This window comes from Labrus bergylta, chromosome 7 (genome assembly GCF_963930695.1).
Source record: "Labrus bergylta chromosome 7, fLabBer1.1, whole genome shotgun sequence".
NCBI classification, from domain to species: Eukaryota; Metazoa; Chordata; class Actinopteri; order Labriformes; family Labridae; genus Labrus; species Labrus bergylta.
This window is the reverse complement of record NC_089201.1, coordinates 1,451,880-1,473,733: the sequence shown is the minus strand read 5'-3', so window position 1 is coordinate 1,473,733 and position 21,854 is coordinate 1,451,880. Positions and strand designations below refer to the sequence as shown.

Below are 21,854 nucleotides of genomic sequence, written 5' to 3'. Positions count from 1 at the left end.
TCTTGTATGCTCTACAGAAGTCAATTCATTTATTTAGAAATAGGCCTGTGTATTTTCCTGGTGTTAAAAAAGGAAATTGATAAATACATTTGTACTCTAAAGGAACACAGTCTATAATTTAATCACTATTAATCAGTAATTATTTTTGTCATAGTTAAAGTTGTACAGTATTTTGTTATTGAAATTGTCTTATTTTAAATGATGTAATTAGGGTTGGGTATCGTTTTTTTTTTTTCCGATACCATTGCTTAATCGATACTTATAAAACGGTACCAGTGCCTAAATGGTGTTTGAATTTATACTTTTAGGATAAAGCAATAACAAAAATCAAGATGATGGTTGACAACATTAAAAAGAACACTTTTTTGATTTAAAGGTCAACTTAGAACTTCAAATTGAGCAACACATTTCCTCTTAAATTAAAAAAATTAAAAGTTCACAATACATCACATTTATTATGTGATTTTAAACAGTCACATAAATTAAACCTTACCCAACTACAATATGAATGAAACTTTCTCCAAACTAATCTACCCTCTGCTTTCAACTAATCAACTTGAACATTTAAATGATTGAATGATTGAAGAGTCAAAGAGAAGAATAAATAATCATTCTTCACTTTGATGATGTCAATTAGATTAGATTTGTCTTGTATCTTTAAAATATCAGAAGGTCATTAGGAACAATTCTATACAAGTTTTTTATAGTTCACTGTGTTCAGTTTATGAGACCAAAGAAGATATTTTTACAAGTCAATGTGTGTTCAGTTGTCAGTACGTCGTAGCTCCAAACTGAATCTGTGTGCTTCGAGAAAGTTGTTTCTCTCTCTCGTGTTAGTTGTGTTAAGTTGCTACTCCTGAAAACACACAATTGTCTGATATGACTTCATCAAAATAAAAACATTTTATACACTTAACGTAGGAGGACTTTTATTGTGAAGAAACTTCCGGAAATACAATGCGTTTATCATCGATTTGACTGCGCTTTAGCGGTATTACACTTTGGGGGTGATTTTCAATAACACTGAGGGGAGTTAGAGCACTTTTAGCCGTCACTTTGAACACGAGTCACTGCAACAGCCCGTATATTTTAATCATCTTGGGCTTTGGACAAGCGAAACATCATCTTAAACATTTCTGAAGTCAGAGCGTGTCGTGTTTTGGACGGCAGCTACGAGGTCAGCTAACTTTGAGCTAACCCGCTGCCGGGAGCGTTAATGATGTTTTCTCACATCACGGTCCATGTGATAATGCTTCAGTTGCCTGTAATGCCCGTTCCTGATCCCTGTAGGGCAATAATGGACAGTTCACTGAGCAGTGAAGGCAGAGTAGGTTCAGCATGTCTTTGACATCCCTAAATATGATAGAAATGTATGCACATTTTTTAAGTGATAATATCATTTTATTTTTCTTGATACTCTCAAGAGCTCTTTTTATAAATCGCTACTGAGCCAAAACTGTCAGCACTTCTATTCCAGCTGTAAAATCCATGTCTGGGTTGCATTGCTCAAGTGTTCACTCTCCATATGTTCTTTAAGAGCAAGTTGTAAATGTATGACAACCCGAAAATTACCATACGACTAAGATATTTAGAAGTTAGGCTGCTATATTTAGTTAGTTAAAATGTTGATCCAATGTGACAAATATTAAGAGACACTTTGTTTCTTTAGAAAGTATACCTGGTATAGATCATGCCTTTTAAACTGATCACTTAGGAAGTTTCTTAATAGTTTGTCATCATGAAAAGACAATCAGTTATCTCTGTAAATGGAAAATTTGAATTCAAACACCAATCATGTGCAGCATATAAGCTCTACAAGGACATGCTACACTTTAGTGGTGACCAAAAATAAACTATGAATCACTACCTCATCAGGAAAACCTAGACTTCAGTAAGTTTTGAGCAGGACTATGGTAAAGACTGTTTTTATGAAACCTAAACTAAAACTGAAAGTTATCTGGAAATGTTTCTCTTACTAGTAGATACCAAATAATGTTTTACAAAAACTTTGTCAATGTATTGTAGAGGTAACAAACAAACGAATATATTGAAACATGTTTTTTTCATTTATAACTGTTGTTTTCAGTCCAGAACCCTGAACAAAAACAAAATTGATAACAAACATAATGCAATTTCAATTAGGTATGAAACCCATAAAGGCAGTGAAAAACTTTGATACCAATTCAGAGTTTTTCTAGGTTAGTCTCCTTTTTTTGAGAGAAAAGCTGATCTCAGATTGTTGAGGTAAATTATTCTCTGAAAGTTTGTGCTCTCTGTTAACTAAAATAAAAACCCTCGTCTCCAAAAGTGAGCACCAAAGGTGTGGCATGTTGAGCTATCTACATTTGTAATTGTAGTGTCCGGCACCATAGATGGCTTCTAAGGAAGACAAAGTGATTCATCTTTCCCTTCTCTGAAATAGATTTTTTTGTAAGTGGGGGCACACTTACCAGTTGTATAAACTTCATTCTTGAAATGTTTGAGATTTACACCCCCCAAGTGTTTTGGCATTTTTGGACCTAAAAACAGTTCAACCTTTAGCTTTATGACCTTGTAGTCACCCATTCCATTGTTTCCCACAGAATGACACGATATCTGGGTGGTGAAGTTCAGGGCGGGGGGGGGGGGGGGGTGCAGGTGATCGTCATATTATTATTTTTTGGGTGGGGGGGGTGCAGGGGATAGTCATTTTATTTCAGACACGGTCAGAGAGGTCAGTACAGATCACGGATCAACTGTGTGCTGTTGCAAGAAAAGTAAACAAGTGCGTGTGGTGGCTGGTGCTCTGTGTGTGTGTGTGTGTGTGTGTGTGTGTGTGTGTGTGTGTGTGTGTGTGTGTGTGTGTGTGTGTGTGTGTGTGTGTGTGTGTGTGTGTGTGTGTGTGTGTGTGTGTGTGTGTGTGTGTGTGTGTGTGCGTGCGCAGTTGTTGTTACTCAGCGTGCCCCGTTATGCTCACAGTCATGACAGCAGTGAGAGGAGCAGGGAAAAGTGGCTGCAGCTATAACGCGCTTAATACTTATAGTATCGCACTCTCTCCCCTGCTCTCCCCTGCTCTCTCGCTCTCTCGTGCACGCAGCAGTTTTATGAATAAATTAAAAATTAATCCGTGGCGGTTTTTGGCGATAATCTGGCTGGCAGCTATGGATTAATTAATGTATGGAAAACACTGCATTCCAATTGAGAATAATATTGTGTTTCACAAATGATTGACATTTGCTTTCTTTGAGCACACAATAGAATAAAAAACTATCATAAAAAGCAATGAAAATATTTTATTATGGTACATTTCACATCAAATTATATGATTAGAAACAGCTCATCCACTGGAGTGCTTTACTCAGCCTCTTTTACCTGTCAAAACAAAATAAAAAGCAATAAATACATACAATATAATCCTGAATTCATTTATATCATACTTGCATGCTTGTGAAGGTTTTCATTATAATTCCTTCTCTGAAGGTTTATTTCATTCTAAACCTGTGTCAGATGTTTGATCTACATAAGGCCATATACAATCTAATTCAATGATAGACTGAGGCTCATTAGATAGAGAACATCTACATAAAATGCCTTCAAGATTGTTGTACAGGTCAGATGTTGTTTCTGCTTGGACTTTTCCAGCCTGTCGCACCTCCTACGGTGCATTTGTTCAGCTGTAGGGTACGGTGGCCGGTAGGGGTCAAACGTGCAGCAACTGATGAAACGACATACATTTAGAAAAATGCGCTGCATATATAGAAACACTGCATATTCAAAAGCACATGCAAACTACCACAACAAATGCAAAGTCTGAAACGCACTGCAAAGACACAAACGCGCTGCAAAAGAAACAAACGCGCTGTAAATAGGCAAAACAACTGCATAAGCATCAAACGCACTGCAAGTACAGAAACGAAACTTAAGTCAAAACACACAACCAGAAAACAACTGCAAACACAGAAACGCTGCAAGTTCAGCCTTAAACTGAAGTGCTCCAGGCCTGTAGGGGCGCTGTGGAACTGTTGATTTAGTGTACTGTTTGATGACAGGGAGTAATGTTAAACTGTTGCAAAGAGATGAGTAGTGAGTTCAACCCGTACACCGGGGATGGCGAAAGCACAAAGTGTCAGGCTGGTAAAGCGGTTGCAGAGGGATAAGTTGCAGCTGGAGCTCATAGCCCCAGAGCTAGCACTAGCTCCAGGCATCCCGGGGCTGCCGCCACGGAACCACACTCGGCTCTCGTCCCTGATGTCAAAATCCCGGTCGGACTCGCTTTTTCTCCGCATTTCAGTAACACTGAAGTTATCCTGTGTCTTCAATGATACAACTTCCCTATCTAAACATAACTTTCTGATCCTAGCTGTCTCTCTTCTATCCTGTAAATGAACAGATCCACAGCGCCCCTACAGGCTACGTTTAAGGCTGAACTTGCAGCTTTTCTGTGTTTGCAGTTGTTTTCTGGTTGTGTGTGTTTTGACTTAAGTTTTGTTTCTGTACTTGCAGCACGTTTGATGCTTATGCAGTTGTTTTGCCTATTTGCAGCGCGTTTGTTTCTTGTGCAGTGCGTTTCAGACTTTGCATTTGTTGTGGTATCTTACATTTGCTTTTGGATGTGCAGCGTTTCTATATATGCTGCGCGTTTTTCTAAATGTATGTCGTTTCATCATTTGCTGCGCGTTTGACCCCTACTGGCCACCGTAGTAGGGTCGTCAGCTGGAAACCGCCATTCACTCATGTTTCAACCTTTAAGCCAGAACATCTCCTGGCGGGGGAGCAGCCCACAACTGACTTTTTCTACTGCTGTAGATGAACTCCCTCATTGCTTCCTCATTGCTTTGCGCAGGTTCGAAGTTGGACAACCAAGCTGCTGACAAAGCCCCGGCATCCGACCTCCACAGGATAGACCCTAGCCTTCCAGCGTGCCTTGCTGCACTCCGCTGCCAGCTTGGAGAACTTCATATTTCCTTTCATGGGCTACTGTCATGCCTTCTTCCCAGGGGATGGTAAGATCAATGATGAGGATCCTTTTCTCCACAGTGGACCAGACTACGATGTCGGGCTGGAGAGTAGTTATTGTGATCTCTCTTGGCAAGACCAGCTGCTTTCTGAGGTATACCATCATGTGCCATTCTTTGCCAGGTCTATGTATGGTGTTCCTGATGTACGAGTGTTGCCTGGCTTGACAAATGCAGTTAGGGTAGACCTTTGATGTTTCTGGAATACGGTTTGCTGCTACCTTACATCTCTCCAAGATCTCAGCCAGCTTGGCTGGTCTTGAGCCAGGCAAGCCACCTGAAGCGACCCTGGGTCAGTACTAGGGGTGCAGAAATGCAAAGTTTTCTGTCATCGATTACTATTCCCATTGTAAAAGCGAGTACTCGAGTAATCGTTTTGTAGTTCTTTTTTTTCTGTGATTCTTTTCATCCACAGGAGGCCCCAACTATGACGCGATTCCGACTGTATCTATTGATTCATTTGAATCTTCTGGATTTTAATAATTGTTAGTAATAGGCTTACTTTGTATTAACGGACGTGCAGACATCAATGTGCACTCATCGCACGTTGAAGCTGTTTTGACAGCAACATTCTGTTAACAAAGACTACAGTCGGTAGTGTAGAGCACACTTTACTCTGGTAAATTAAGTTACTATAGAAAAGGTGAACTGTTTCATCTCTCTCCTCTGTGCGTAATGATACACTCGCTCAATCTCGCTCGTCCGTCCGCTATGAGCTATTTCTCCCTATAAGGTTGTTCCATTTTGTAGTCATTAAAAGATTTTAAAATATAGAAAAACATGTAGTTATGCTGCTCTGTCCTGGATGATCAAACATCATTGATTTGGCTGGGTAAAGCGGTAATCGCAAAGTCCTTCTTTTTCTGTGGACTAAAAAGACAATTTCAACTGAACTTTCTTAGATCATATTGCATATTTCGCTTGTTTGGGACTTTTTGTTCATTGTGAATTCATTGGGGGGTTAATTAAAGGGATATTTTTGTTAGGGTAGCAGCGTACGGATCAACAACGGACATGTTTCAGCACAGAGCCTTTATCAGCGCTTTGTTTATCATCTATTTTCTTTTTGCACTCGTGCACCTGAAGTTTTATTTCTGTTTGAGTGTGCTCCTTTTTTTCTGTTTTGAATTAGGCCTATCCAAGAACCCACAATGCAACAAGAAACATTTACAAAAATGTGGACTACAAAACGATAATCGATTAAATTTTTTTTGTAACCGATTATTATTTACCGGTAATGGGTAGGCCTACCCGAGTACTCGTTTGCACCCCTAGTCAGTACCACCTTGCACCCCGATAACGTGCTGGATGCTTGCCTTACCGTTTTTGCACAAAGGGCAACCGACTTCGCTCCCAAACCAGAGAGTGAGGTTCTGGGGGCATGGGAGGGTGTCGTAGGCGGCCCTTCACAGGAAGCTGAGTCTGGCTTGTGGTGTCCTCCAGCTGTCTGCCCAGCTGATGCGCCTGTTCACAGTAGCATCCCATCGGGTCACGCTCCTTGACGGCCCTGAGACGCTGCCTTTCTGTGGAAGCGCTCCTGCTCAAGCCTGGTGACTTCATCCACAACAGTATTCATTTGCAGGACTTGAGTGTGTTGTGTCTTGACTGTTTTGTGTTTGAATGTTGTGTCAAATCTTTGTATCTTGTCTTTAATTTTTTTGTTTCAAATGGAGCCGCTGTGATTCAAGAAACATTTCAGACCATGTCTGACAAGTATTATCAAATCCAATCACTCTGATTTGTTGATAAGGCTGTCTAGATGACTATTTCTCATTTGTATTTGATTTCTGGATAGCACATATTACCAGTCTTCACACTTTTCTATCAGGGGAAGCAATAAGAAGAAAAGGATCAGACAGAAAGCAGTTTTCCAGTGCTTGTGTATTTTATTTTCATGTTTCACATCATATTATACGATGTGATGTACAGTAGATGATCAGCCAGGGAACTTTACTCGGCCTCTTTTCCCTGAAGACAAAAACAAAAGTGTTGAGGCATGTTCATTTCATTAAACTTAAGGTAACAGTATCTCCAAATATTCAATACAAGTTTGATTTACCTTGCCAGAGTCACGGCTCTTAGCTCTCAGCTTGTTAACCTGGGTCTCTGCAATGTCAGCACGCTCCTCAGCCTCCTCCAGCTCATGCTGGACCTTCCTGCACTTGGACAGATGAACATTGGCCTGCTCCTCCTGGAAAACCATTTACAAGGTTTAATTGAACATTTTACAATTTTATATTAAATGTGTTTTGTTTTTTTAAATGAATATTTTGTTAACAAGAGTAAGTTCATCTTTTAGTGACAATTATTTAATATTTTACTCAGAGGATCACTGATTATACTATGATAGACTTTTGGTGCATGATAGTGACCTTCTTATGTATATAACTAGTGTGTACAATATGTGTGCCATGATGGCTTAGTGTGATAGATGTTGCATTCATCTACATTTCTTGTACTTATACATAACTAATATAATCTGTACAAAAAGCTAAATTAGTTTGAAAGACTTCTGTCATTTTATCTCTATATTAATTATGAATATGAATAACTCTCTTACCGATTCCTCAGCCTGCCTCTTGTAGGCCTTCACCTTGAGCTGCAACTTGTCAACCAGATCCTGCAGCCTGGTAACATTTTTCTTGTTCTCTTCAGTCTGATAAAAGATGGATATATTTTAATTTTTTTAATGTTTTACACAATAGATAGGTGATAATGATTTGATGCCAAATGTCTAATTGATTGTACCTGGTAGGTCAGCTCTTTCACTCTCCTCTCATATTTGCACACATATTTGCTTAACAGCATCAGCTCCACATCTCTGCTCAGCCTCAACCTCTGACTCCAGCTCACGAACCTTCAGAAAAAAGCAAACATTAAATGTAAATATACATTTTTCAAAGTTTTGACCCTGTTGTAAGAATTATTAACAGGATTTTCTCACCCTAGACTCAAGTTTCTGGAGCTGCTTTTTGCCACCCTTCATGGCCAGATTCTCAGCCTCGTCCAGGCGGTGCTGCAGATCCTTGACAACAACCTCAAGGTTCTTCTTCATCCTCTCCAGGTGAGCACTGGTATCCTGCTCCTTCTTCAGCTCCTCAGCCATCATAGCAGCCTGTAGGAGACAGCATTTAATGTTGATAAGAATTACTTTATTAAGACACATTAAGCAGGAGTGAAAATTAAGCATTTTTAAAAAAAACCTACATCAGTGATGGCCTTCTTGGCCTTCTCCTCTGCATTCCTTGCTTCCTGAACTGTGTCATCGACTTCACTCTGGACCTGGACCAGCTCAGACTCAAGCTTCTTCTTGGTGTTTATAAGGCTTGTATTCTAAAAGAATAGGGAATAGTTTCATTAGATAAAAAGACTGATTTGTAAAGTTGTGGAAAAAATTAATCAGTACATATATTAATCCAAAATCACCTGAGAGTGCAGAAGTCCAACGCGCTCACTTGCGTCCACCAGCTCCTGCTCAGCAGTTTTGCGGCTTCTCTCAGTCTGTTCCAGAGCAGCTCTTAGTTCCTCAATTTCAGCAACCATGAGACCGTTCCTGCGATCTACCATAGCAGCCTGTTCCTTGAGGTCTTTCTGAGCTCTGACATCAAGGTGCAGTTGTGCATCCTAGTGAAAAATTGAAAATATTCCCTTGAATGCCAGAGATTAAGTGAACTGACAATCTTTGCACAAAATATGTGTGCTACAATACCTTCAACTGGGCCTGAACATTCCTCAGCTGCTTCTGGGACTCAGCAGCCTGGCGATTGGTGTGGCTCAACTGAATCTCCATCTCATTCAGGTCTCCCTCCATCTTCTTCTTGATTCTCAGAGTCAATCACCTTCTGGCTTTCCTCTTGATCTGCTCCATCTCCTTGTCCTTCTCAGCCAGCTTCCTGTCTACCTCACCCTTAATCTGGTTGAGCTCAAGCTGGACACGCAAGGTTTTGGACTCTTCATGTTCCAAAGTTCCCTAATGAAAGTAAATAATTCATATATAAATATTCATTCTTTAAAACACATTTGTCCATGATTTAAATTGTCTTTCAGAGGATTTTCCCTGAACAATTGTACCTCAGCCTCTTCAAGAGCTGTCTGGATCTCAGACTTCTCAGTCTCCACCTGCTTCTTGGACTTCTCCAGCTCATGGATGCTCTTGCCAGTCTCACCAATCTGTTCAGTGAGATCTGAGATCTCCTCTGCAGAGAGATTCATGTGTTTTGTATTGTTAAGCCTTAAATGTTTAGTAAATATTAAATATGTTAGATATAAAAACTGTAATACAATGCTTCTGTAGTATGTAGTAAGAACTCACGTTGCAGGTTCTTGTTTTCACGCTTCATGGTCTCCAGCTGATCCAGAGCTTCCTCATATGAGTTCTTCATCTTGATCAGCTCAGTGCTGAGAGAACAAGCCTCCTTCTGAGCTCCCTCAAGCTCTGCCTGACCCTCCTCATGCTTCTGTTTCCACTCTGCCAACACCTAAAAAGCCATTCATAGTTGTTTATCAGTACAATGGCAAATCAAATGAGTGTGTCTTTGATTACAGAGTACAGTTGACAGAAGGACACGTTACCTTGTCAAAGTTTCTCTGCTTCTTGTCCAAGTTGGCAGCCAGGCCATTAGCTGTCTCCACATCAATCATGAGGTCCTCCACCTCACTCTGGAGCCTCTGTTTGGTCTTCTCCAGAGAAGCACACTTGGAATTGACAGCCTCAATCTGCTCTTCAGCCTCCTGGAGGCGCTGGACAAGCTTTTTCCTGTTTGAAAAGGGTGTGTTTGGTCTCAGTTAAACTTCAACAACCCATTTTGGCGCTGATAATGTTGACTGCTGTATTGCGTTACTTCTCGATATTTATTTGTTCTCACTTCATGTTTTTGAATGGTTAACTTTTAAACTGTACGTACTTGGATTCCTCAAGCTCCTCAGTGCGCTGGATGGCATCAGTTTCATACTTGGTTCTCCACTGAGCCACTTCACTATTGGCCTTGGACATTCCACGCTGCAGCTCAGCCTTTGCCTCCTGCTCCTCCTCAAACTGCTCCCTCAGCAGATCACAGTCATGGCGGGCTGATTGCATTCCATGGGCAAGGGCATTCTTGGCCTGATGTAAGAAATTGCCGTCAGTGTGAAAATGTTGTGCTTTCTGTGCACTCATGTCATTGTTTTGACGGACATTTTCATCATTCTTGTTTTTCAGTTCACTGTATTGGTCCTCAAGAGTACGGCACATCTTTTCAAGATTTCCCTGATGATGAGAAACAGAGATCATGTCAGTAATCATTTGTTTTCTAAAACGTAAATGACTTTGTTTACTGAACTCTCTTGGTTATTAAAGTAGCATGAAATGCATTGTGTACCTTTGCTTTAGCAACAGCCGTCATGTTGCTGGAGAGGTCATCAATCTCCATCTTGTATTCACTCTTTTCCTTCTCAAGCTTCTGCTTGACACGCTGGAGGTTGTCAATCTGCTCGTAACCGTAACACCAGAAAGTCACTTCACTGAAATATGCTGAAGAGAATCCCTCTCCTTACACCGCGGTAGGATTACATTTTACAACCAGGCAGCTTGATGCATTTTTGATGTGTCTGGGTCAATAATGCTGCTGAAAGTTAAGGGCAAGAAATGCTTTATCATTCAAGCATTGGTGAGTGCTAATTAACTAACATTCGCTAGTTAGCGTTAGCTAACGATAGCTTCAGGATAGTATCAGCTGTCAATTTTAGTGTTCTGGGGTTTAGGTTAAAGGCAGGTATATTTAGATTTAGACAACACTATCTTTTTATTTTTTAAGATTTTATTTTGGCTTTTTTGTGCTTTTATTTAGGAGATAGGACAGTTGATAGAGTTCCATAAGAGTATGAATTCTTGCAATTCAGTGCTGTCCTTGTGCTGTTGCTTTGGTCTGAAATACGGCTGGTCTGAATCTGCGAGATAACAACGCCTCCTCATTTGCATATAGAAATGGAAATAAAAAGACAGGGAAATCAATAAATGTAGCATTACGAAAATAAAACTCCCTGGAAATAAATAATAAATTATAGCCAAATTTATTAATAAATATAAATTAATTTCATAAGCAAATGTATTTATTTATGTGTTTATTTATATTTTTCTTTATTTATTTCATAGGCATATTTATTTATGTATTTATTTATTTCATATTGAATAAAATGGCATTCCATACATATGTTTGTCGAGAACAAGCTGTAAATGTATGACAACAGGAAAATCACCATCCGACTAAGATATTTAGAATTTAGGCTACTATATTTAGTGAGTTGAAATGTTGATCCAACTCTTTAGTTTAAAGCACGTAGAACAATTTTAAATATAACTTGGATGTGACAAATATTAAGAAACACTTTTTTTTATTTTAAAAGAACATCGGGTATAGATCATGCCTTTTAAGATGTTGGCTTAGGACCTGCTTAACCCTCATAGGGTCTTTGTTTGTTAGTCACACCCAGGGTCTTTTGGTCAATTTGACCCGGCTCATGTTCAACCTTTCCAAGTACCCAAAAAATCCCACTAATCTTAGTTTGTTATGCATTACTAACAATTCAATCAATATTTTTTTATTTAGTTTTATATGTTTCAGGGAGACAAAAGAAGGGTTTTGTGGCTACCACCCAGATACCAGAGTTTGAAAAAACATCCTTATTAATAATAAGTTGATTTATTTATTTATTTATTTGACAGGGACAGTGTACAGCAGATTAGCTGTACCAGAGTTAGCTATAAGCTAATTTACATCTGTAGTCCCTGGGCAGGAAACAGAGACAACGTCTCTGTGAAGAAACAAAACATAGACTAACAACATCTTCACAACAGTAAGACCGTACACAACCACTTAACAGTGGCATTACACTAGTCTACAGTGAAATTCATACATTATATTAAAAAAATCATAGGCTAAGAGCACTTGACTTTAAAAACTACACTAAAAAAACACAGCCATACGGCAACATACTGTATATCTCCAATACAGCACAACAACAAAGACATAATAACATACTGTATCAATACATTACAACTTTATCAAACATAGTTCATGAGAAAGTGTTTATGTGTGATGAGGACATGATTAGATTTTTTTTGGGGGGGGGCTTTTCGTGCCTTTAATGCAGAGAGGGGACAGTGGATAGAGTCGGAAACCAGGGAGAGAGAGCTGGGAATGACATGCGGAAAGGGGCCTCGGGTGGAAGCGAACCCAGGCCTACCGCTCGAGACGAGAGTCTCAGTACATGGGACGCATGCCCTAACCATTGCGCCACCAGCGCGCCCTGTGATGAGGACATGATTGAGTTGATTTGAGCCATGATTTGATTTTGAATTTAAATTCAGCAAAGCTACAGCACTCTCTGATTTTAGCCGGTATGGAGTTCCAAAAGTGTGTAGCTCTAATAGTGACAGCTGATTTGCCAAACAGGGTTTGGAGAGGGGCGAGTGTTGTTTTACCTGCTTGCGACCAGCTTGTGATACAATATGACATGTGTGAGAAAATCATTGAGTGCACATATAGCTTTGCTGCATTAGCTTTGCCGAAACCATGGGTAACTGGTTTCGGATAAACCTGAAGTTCCTTAGGTTCAATTTTATAGTGTTACATAGTTGTTTCATGTGTTTCTTAAAAGACAATTGCGAGTCTATTAGGATTCCTAGGTATTTATAATGTGAGACTGTCTGTATCCTTTTACCGTTTACACTGATATCTGGTTGAAATCCATTTTTCCTTATATAAAAATACATGCAAGCTGTGTGAGGCAAGATTCTGTGAGCCAATCTGCAATCTTAGACATTGCTGACATTAATTTGCTTGCAACTTCTTCCCTGTCTTTACCATGTGTGTAAATGACAGTCTCATCTGTATACGTTTGGATTTCAACTTCTGGGCATACAAGTGGCAGATCATTGAAATATAAACTGAATAAAAGAGGTCCTAGGATTGAGCCTTGAGGGACACCAACACAGCAGTCAACAAAAGATGAAGTCCTATCTCCAACTCGTGTGCATTGCCTCCTCGTTAGGTATGACTCCATCCATTTGATTGCATTTAGGGAGAAGTTAAAATTGGATAACTTTGAGAGGAGAACATTGTGATTTACCGTGTCAAATGCTTTTCTCAAGTCCAAAAATACAGCCCCTACAGCATTCCCACTGTCAAGTTTTAATTTGATTTTTTCAATGAGGTAGCCAGCAGCCATTTCAGTAGAATATTTTTTCCTAAAGCCAAATTGCATGGGGATGAAGCGAGGTTTGTCCTGAGTTTAAAAAGTCAGTTAGTTGTTCTGAAACTACTTTCTCAGCGATCTTGGATACTATTGGCAAAATACTGATGGGTCTATAGTTAACTACATCAGTTGGATCTCCTGTCTTAAAGATGGGGAAAACAACAGCAGACTTCCATGTATTAGGAAATAATGTTTTCAATTTTCAATGTTTTCAAATCAATTTTTTAATTGACAAATTAACCTGATGTGCAATGGGAGTGCTGAAGAGCCCTGTATTGTTTTTTTTTTTAAAAGTGAGTCCCATTGAAAGATATCTTTTGCTTTTGAGGTTTTTAAAGAGTTTAGGACTTTAGAAATGTTTTCCTCTGGGACTTCAGTTATGCTAAAGGCCGTTTTGGTGGGGTTAGGAGCTGAATTATTATTTTTTTTTATTCTTGTGCCAAACGTAGATGTCAGATTCTGCACTGAATCAATGAAGTATTTGTTGGTCAAGGCAATTTCATTTGGATCAGTAGATAAAACTCCTTGTATTTTAAGTTAATTTCCCGTTAACTGCTTCTGTTTCTCAATTTTAGTTAAATTATTAATGTTCTTCCATATCAATTTTCTATTTCCTTTTGCCTCTTTAATAATGTCCATGAAAAAGTTGGCCTTTGCCTTTCTAATTTCATTAACTACTTTGTTACGAAGGTTTTGGAAAACACGTCAGTCGTTACTTGATTTAGACTTTAGTGCTGTTTTTATAGCAAAGTCACGTTTTTTCATCAAGTCCCAGAGTTGCGCATTAAACCATGGTAGATTCTTCTTAGTGCGCCTGTTCATAAATGTTTTTGTGTATTTTTCTTTGATATTATTAATAGTGCCAATAAAGGATTCACATGAGGTCTCAAGGTCAGAGGTGAGCAAAAAAATCACTCCAATCGATTTGATCTAGGTCGTCCTTGAATCTACTCATGTCTTGTTTTGGTATTTTGTGGGAACATTTATTTATATGTTGTTGATAAATAAACCTGTTTTTTGTTAGTTTTCTCACAATAAGTGTCATATTATGGTCAGACAACCCAGTAAGTAGATTATAGGATTTGATAATTCTCTCTGGCTTATTACTAAAGATAAGATTGATTTGAGTTTTTGACAAATTTGTTATTCTTGTTGGTCCTTCTATTAACTGGGTTAGTTCAAATTTATTTGTAAGTGCTTTAAGCTTCTTTCTAGTTGTTTTTTCTGCCCAGTTTACATTGAAATCACCAACAACTATGCATTCTTTCTTAGTATCTAGTTCCTTTAACAAGTTATCAAAGTGTGTATAAAACGTGGTATCAGACGTGGGGGGTCTATATATGCCAATCACATTGAAAGACATTTGCTGGGAAAGGATGATAGTGTCAGCAATGCATTCCATCTCAATTGCGCATGCCAGGTCAATTTGTTTACATTTAATATCCTCTCTCACGTACATCAGCAGCCCACCGACCCGCCCACCTGTGCTTCTGTCTTTTCTGAAAACGCAAAGACAGAAGCATGGTATAGGACGCCTCAGATGATGATTTATTCAGCCAAGTTTCAGAAAGACACAGGAAGTCCAGATTTGAGTCCGTCAGGAGTTTTTCTACCTGTTCGCTTTTTGGTTTTATGCTCCGGATATTCAAATAATTCCAGATAATTTTAGAGTGCTGGACAGTTTGAAAGAGGCCAATGTTAAAGTGTTTTCTGATGACCGGGTGTCGTGGTCCGTGACTGTTTCACAGAGGAGAAAAGTGTCCTTGTGGGTCAATGTGACCTCGAAAGGAGAGTGCCTGAGCTGCAGGCTGTGTACGGAGACAGGCCCCTGATTCAGCTGCACGTCACCAGCCAGAAGAAGAGTTGTCCACAGGTAAATGAGCAGCCTTCTGTGGGATCGCGTAGCTTTGTCTCTCACCATGTTACTTTGTTTGTACGGTGCAGTTGCCCGACCATCTCGTAGGATAGCAGTGTATGAAGTTAGCTGGCTCCATGGATTTAGCGAGACTGGTTGTATCAACAGTGTTGCATTTCTTTCCGACCACATCAGCTGGTTGTTCCAGCAGCAGCGTGTTGAGAGGAACAGCAGCACTAGCGTGTAAATTAACACAACAGATTTTTGTACAAACTTCTCAGAATTCAGCCCAGGCTTGGTCTTGGTGCAGTAGCTGTGATCCAGGCTTTTACTTGTCTATTTGGAGGGTGGTAATGAGGGCACAGTTAACAATGTGGTGAGCAGGTCAGCAGCTCCTGCCAGTCTCCCTGCCTGCTCATAGTTTAGAAAAGAGGTCGTCTATTCTGTCGTCTATTCTGCCGATGATGTGGTCTCTTGGCTTATTCCTAGCATGAGGCCATTTGTTGCCTTCATGTGTTAGGTAACTATCGTGTCTCACAAACCCCGGGCGTAAGCGTGTCTTCCAAACCTCCTTTGCAAATTTCTTGATCTCTTGCATACTAAGCTGATTTGTACGACTATGCATGGTGGGATTGTACCACATGCAGCCATGCAGATTGTGCATGAATATTGACTTGAAAGTTTGGTTCTCTTCCAAACCTGGAGCCTTTAAGTCCCTGGAAATATGCAGATCTTAGGCACTGGTAATAATCTTTGGGGGCTCATGCTTCTGGTGCAAGACACTGAAAGCACTAAGAAGGGCAGATGCAGGGTCAGTGTAGGTGAAGTATTCCTGGCGCAAAGCATGGCAGAGCTCAGGGTACTGGTCTCTGAACTCAGGCTGAAGGGTAGTAATGGGGTCATGGACACTCCTGGAAGTTGTCTTCTAGATCAGCCTGAGTTTTTCTCTTGTGGATGCATCCGGTAAATCACGGAGGCAAAGGTTGATCGCTCCGAGGTAATCATCGATGCAGAAGTCATCTGCTGTTTTGATATTCCTCAGCTGTGAAACATGCGGTGAGAATTTACAGGTCGCAGGAGGGGGCCTGGTGTTATCTCTGCCTCTGGGGGCGGAGAAGTCACCCCCCTTCCTATGTGGTGATTCAAAACTGTGAAGGTGTGAAAAGGTGTCACAGCTGTCAGTTGACTGGGGCGTTTCCCCAAAGAGAGGGGCTCTACAGTCAAAATCAGGGAAAACTAGACTTATTTCCTCAGTCCTTGGGTTATCCTGGCTGCTCGGTTCTTTACTGAGCTTTTTCAGCAGGTTTGTTTGATCTCTTAAGGGGCTCTGTCCAAGATCAGAGTCATATCCTGACCATATATCTTGCATCCTGAATTAGCTAATACACGTCCAACACTTTCTGCTTGGCAGTTTGTAAGTGGTAACGAAGAGATTTGTTTTCTTTCTGCGAGGATCAGTCCCCATGAAAGCACGGACACTCCTAGCGGTAGTCTTCCAGATCAGCTTCAGTTTTTCACTTGAGGATGCGTGAGGCAGGTCAAGGAGACAATAGTCAACTTCTCTAAGGTAGTAGTCGATACTTGAGTCTGGGCTATTTGTGTCATTGCGCTCTACATCATTGGCCACAGATTGTATCAGTCTGGTCTGCAGACCAGGCTGGTGAGGGTTTTCCAAGTCGTCTGAAGACTCATAAACCCTATGGTTGTCAGGGTAGTAAGACTGACTCAACCGTGGCGGGGTTAGTGTCCAGCTCAGACGTGGTGGTCTATTGCGGGACAAGTAATGCTTGGTGTCTGATGTAGTCCGAGACTCCTCCCTGCTTCTAGGGAGCGAAAAATCCCTCCCCCTGTGGGGTGGGGGTCATCCCTGCTCAAAGCATATGGAGTGTCTAGACCATGGGGCATTGTCGCGTGACAGGGCTTCATGGTCTGGAGAGGTTGGATGGTATTTATCCCGAACACCCAGACTATCTACTTGGTCATTATAGGAGGAGTGTGCCCTTGTGCCGTGGTCGACTTGGCGGCCCTTTCTCCCTTCCGCCAGGTCTTGCAACATGTATTACTCCTTCCTCCAGGGACTTGGTTCAGTATCCCATCCTTCGTCCGAGACTGTCGATCTCTAAAGGGAGGTGGATAGGCCCAGCAACTCCATCTTGAAGGGGTGAATTATCTGAGCCGCAGCGAGCCTTGGCCCCTGGTTGATGCATGTCTTCTGCATACATTCTGTCTTTGTTAGGGGTGATCTTGGCTCGGTGGTTGACCAGATCAACTAGCTCCTTCAACTTCTTATCACAAATGCTAATTGAATAGCTATATAGGTTGGCACTCTCCTCTGAGGAGAAGTGTGACAGACCAGCAACAGTTTCTTGCGGTGCTGCCTGGTCTAAACCAAAAGGAATCTCAGCTCCTGGCTCACATAGGGTATTGGTACACATTTTATGTGGTAAAACAGAACCCCAGTGGATTACTGTTAGCAAAGCTGCTAAGCTAAAAACTATATCAAAAGGAGAGCCAATCTTTCCAAACTGACCACTCTAGGCAATCCAGAAAGCTAGGACAGGAGATTCACACCTCAACGATTGGGGAAAGTCATGCTTCTCAGACAGCTGGCTATGAAACAATTATTAGGTTACACTCTCAACTGGAAAAATGGCTAAATTGTTGTCTCAAACAACAAAGAGCAAACAAAAAAATTAAAACTACTCAACTCACCAGAACAAACAACTTCATGTCTGCCCTGCTTGAAATGAGAAGTACATTTTCACAATAAATACATTCCTTTAATAAATTACTTCAGGATTAAAGCAACAAAGCTAGTTCATTGAGAAAATCATACTGGCTGCATCATTATGTTCAATTGTGGTATGGACACAAAGAGGACAACAATTATTACTTTAACCATTAACTAACAACATACAACACAACTAAGCCTCAGATGAATATCTGCTTTGCCTAAACAACAAACAAAAATGTAATGTTCCAAAGAAAAGATAATTTTCTTAAGAAGAATTCCTTTTAGGATTGAAAGTTCAGATTACTGTGCTTTAACAGTGCAATAAAACTGGTTCTATCAAGGACCTCACGGGGCACCATTTATGATTATAATAACAATATTTATCCTTAATTACTGTTATTGATATAAATTAACAATATTTAATAATTGACTAAGTTTAATTGATGCGGGGCACCACAGAGAACAAATAACCAAATATCACCAAAATCAATCTTGAATTAGTTAATTACTAATATTATTAACTCAATCAAATAAATAACTATTACAAGCTAATTTAAAGCAATCAAACATTATCTAGCAAAACTTGTAAATGAGGTGTAAGAATGTAGTGTGTGTGTGCGCGTATCTGTGAGAGAGAGGAGAGGGAGACCCAACATTACCTAGTGGTTACCTAATTGTCACCAAGTTGTCAGTACCCCATTCGTTTACAACTAACTAATCATTAGCTACTCTAGAAGATGAGTAAGTACTCACTATCTACCCACTACTTAGTGGTTACCTGGTTGCTAGTTTCCCATTAACTATGCAAAATATGTGTACCTTATTGTAAAGTGTTATCAAAAATAACAATCAATTTTTATTTGTATAGCGTCAACTCATAACAAGTGTTATCTCGAGACACTTTACCAAAAGCAGGTAAAATACCTTACTCTTTGTCTGTTAACATTACAAAAGAGCAGGTAAAAAGACCTTACTCATTGTTATGTTACAAAGATCCGGCCTATCCATTATGAGCACTTTAGCAAAGCAGCAAAAGTTACAGTGGTAAGAAAAAACTGCCTTATTAAAAGGCAGAAATCTTCAGCCAGATCCCCGGCTCATGACGAAACAGCCTTCACAGGCCTAGACTGCGCCAGGCTTGGAAAGGGATAGGGGGAGAGATCTGTTCTGGCAGGCTGTCAACCAACGATCTTGAGGAGCCTAAGAGAGCTCAAGAGCTCCCAGGAAAGTAGGTGGTTAGTGACTGAGATTTACAGATAGATACATGCAGTAATATGATGTACTGTAAGTGTGCACACGCACACAGAGAGAGAGAGAGAGAGAGAGAGAGAGAGAGAGAGAGAGAGAGAGAGAGAGAGAGAGAGAGAGAGAGAGAGTTGCCTGATGTGAGAGCTAAAGGACATGTCCTGATCAAATAGAACTCCTAGATTCCTAACAGTCTGGTCATCCAGGTCCTAACGTCCTTAAGGCACGTTTCTAGCTGACATAACTGACTGGTGCCATCGAGCTTCATTGATACATAAAGCTGAGTATCATCTGCATAACAATGAAACTGTATGGAGTGTTTCCTCATAATATTTCCCAGAGGAAGCATATATAATGTAAAGAGAATTGGTCCAAGCACTGAACCTTGTGGCACTCCATGGCAAACTTTGGTGTGCATAGAGGACTCATCATTAACATGTACAAACTGAGATCAGTCTGATAAGTAGGATTCAAACCAACTTAGAGCAGTCCCTGTAATTCCAAGCAAATGCTCCAGTCTGTACAACAGGATCCGATGGTCAATGGTGTCAAAGGCAGCACTAAGATCTAACAAGACGAGCACAGACAGAAGTCCCCTGTCTGAAGCTAGAAGTAGATCGTTTGTAACTTTAACTAGTGCAGTCTCAGTGCTATGGTGGACTCTAAATCCTGACTGAAACTCCTCAAATAAACTGTTGTCATGGAGAAAGTCACACAGCTGTTTAGCTACCACCTTCTCCAGGATCTTTGAGAAAAAAGAAAGGTTGGATATAGGCCTGTAGTATAACTACAGTTCGATTCAGAATTACAGCTATAGTGACTGGGAGACAGATCTAAGGGAGGCACAGAGAAGCGTGTAAGACTGCAGCTCTGCCTCCTGGTCTGAACTCTGTGCTGTTGTCAAGGTTTTGGACTAATAACCTCTGCTATGTTTCTAGATAATAGAGCTGCACCGTCCAAAGTGGGATGGATGCCGTCTCTAGCTAGCAGACCAGGTTTTCCCCAAAAAGACTGCCAGTTATCTATGAAGCCCACATTGTGTGCTGGACACCACCTCGACAGCCAGCGGTTGAGTGATGACATACGGCTATACGTGTCATCACTGGTCTGATTTGGGAGCGGTCCAGAGAACACTACGGAGTCCGACATCGTCTTAGCAAAAGTACACACCGACTCCACATTAACCTTAGTGACTTCCGACTGGCGTAGTCGGGAGTCATGAGTGCCGACATGAATTACGATTGCATCAAATCGACCTTTAGTCTTTGTCAGCAACTTTAAATGAGATGCGATGTCGCCCGCTCTGGCCCCGGGTATACACCTAACTATGCCCGCTGACTTCGCTAGCTTCACGTTTCGGACTATGGAGTCTCCAATAATCTGAGTTTTATTCTCAGCGGGTGTGTCGCTGAGTGGGGAAAATTTGTTTGAAACGTGAAATGGTTGGTGGGGAACCGTGTGCTTCGATTTTCGACTATGCTTCCCTCGGACAGTAACCCAGCCACTGCCTCCCGGCTGCTCGGGAGCTACCAGGGGGGAAGGCAAGCGATGTCGGTCCGCAATGGCTACAGGTTGCTGGCTAACTACTGCTAATGATGACTCTGACTCAATGGTGCAGAGCCGTCTCTCTAACTCAGACACCCTCGCATCCAAAGCTAAAAATAAACTACGTTTCTTACATGTATCATTATCACTAAAGGAGGACGAGGAGTAACTTAACATCTGACACGTAGAGCAGGAGAGAGCAGGAGAGAGCAGGAGAGGGAGGGACAGAAAAAGAAGCCATTGTAAAGCTAACTGCTAAGCTAAGCTAAGAGTAGGTACACAGTAACACAGTACAGAGGAGAACAGAACAGAAAATGATGCAATACCCGTAGTACGTTGCTCACTGCAACTAAAATGAGAGAAATTCTATTGAAAAGTAAACTTCCATTTAGAGAAAGTGTTTGTGTGTATTTATGAAAGATGAAAATGTATGTTTTGCACATGTCACACATGTCGTTGTCTTGACGTCGTAGGTTTTCTCTGTGTGTGTGTGTGTGTGTCAAAATGCAATGTTTACTATAGCTAACATTTTTAAAAGAAAGAAATGGTCCAAATTTGTCTTCTGACCCCTTTTAGCCTCCACTTTCAATGGCCGGGTCTAATTGACCTGAAGACCCTGGGTGTTATATGTTGATGCAGGGGGGGTAGCAAATTCATGAAATGTACCATTTTCATATCACATGTTTAGTACAGTAAATAAGGCAAGAAGAAGTTTCATAGAGAAAAAATTACTTTTACATACTTTTCCTTGATGTTGAAATTTTAAAACGGGTCAATTTGACCTGAAGACCCTAGTTTGTCTTCAGGAAAAGACAACCAGTTATCTCTGTAAATGGAAAATGTGAATTCAAACACAACTCATGTGCAGCCTATAAGCTCTACAAGGACATGCTACACTTAAGTGACCAAAAATAAACTATGAATCACTACCTCAACAGGAAAACCTAGACTTCAGTACGTTTTGAGCAGGACTATGGTAAGGACTTTTTTCATAAAAAAAACCTAGTAGTAGTAGTAACCTAAACTACAACACCGAAAGTTATCTGAAAATCTTTATCTTACTAGTAGATACCAAATAATGTTTTACAAAAACACTGTCCATGTATTATGTAGAACTAAGAAATTAATATATTGTAACACGTTTTGTTCATTTAACTGTAAAGGAAGCATACAGTACCACTGCCCTTACCCCCCTGTGCAGATCAGACCACAACCTGGTCCTACTGACACCAGAGTATATATTGTGTTT

At 40.5% G+C, this 21,854-nt stretch overlaps 1 long non-coding RNA gene and 1 pseudogene across 1 annotated transcript; one reads left to right on the top strand and one right to left on the bottom strand.

Moving 5' to 3' along the window:
* The first annotated feature begins 229 nt into the window (after positions 1 to 229).
* LOC136179644 (uncharacterized) lies at positions 230 to 6,980 on the top strand. Its single transcript, XR_010666618.1, has 2 exons — positions 230 to 1,327; positions 4,823 to 6,980. It is a non-coding gene; the product is annotated as an uncharacterized lncRNA (long non-coding RNA).
* Positions 6,858 to 10,239, bottom strand: LOC109988874 (myosin heavy chain, fast skeletal muscle-like; annotated as a pseudogene).
* Positions 10,240 to 21,854: the final 11,615 nt, after the last annotated feature.